An 835-nucleotide genomic window follows, 5' to 3' on the forward strand; every position below is an offset into this window, starting at 1 on the left:
ATTTTACTAAAAGCTTAGAGAAAACATGTGATCATACCTGTTTAGGAAATCACACAATTCCAGGTACAATTCGGAAGTAATGGGAACTAGCGATCTCTTGAATGTTCTCTAATTCGGACGATTTGATCCAATTCTAGAATCCAATTTGAAAACTTTCAAAATATCACGAATGTCCATCAATTCCGAATTGTACGAGAAGATCAAGGTCAGTTTTTTGTTGGTAAAACACTTAACAACTTTTTCGATCGATTTGCGAGGACAGTAATACATACAGGCTGCCTCCATTCCTTAAAAAAAAAACTTCATTCTGTTATAGATAAAGATAAAAACTTTATCCAAATTGGATTACTTTTGTTTGTACTATCATTTGTTAGGTTTTGTTTTAGCGTAGTTAGTAACCATAGCTAACCATGGTCTTAGATTTTGCTTGCCGTTTTCATGAAAAAACGTTTGCCGCAAGCCGTGGATGCCATGGTAACTTACTTGGCTCAACAAGTGATGCACTGCTCTCGTGTGATAAGGAGAGGGTGTACGGATTGTACACTGTGCTTTTTTGTACATTGTGCGGTCCGGATTGAGTAATTTGTCGAGCGTATTGCGGCATGGTCGTTCGAATTGGACTGGATCTGGCATGAAATGGAGGCTAATGCGGGCAAATTAATTTGCATTTGAAAAGATTTGCCTGCATTAGCCTCCATTCCATGCTAGATCCAGTCCAGCCGTGCGAATTCGAAAATGGTCTTTAAAGTAGTGTTGAACGAATAATTGTGTATTATGCGCTTCATGAAAGCGTCATGCCCCGTTGCTTCAATTTTGAAGTTATTTGTGAGATATT

This window comes from Montipora capricornis, chromosome 2 (genome assembly GCF_036669925.1).
Source record: "Montipora capricornis isolate CH-2021 chromosome 2, ASM3666992v2, whole genome shotgun sequence".
NCBI lineage: Eukaryota > Metazoa > Cnidaria > Anthozoa > Scleractinia > Acroporidae > Montipora > Montipora capricornis.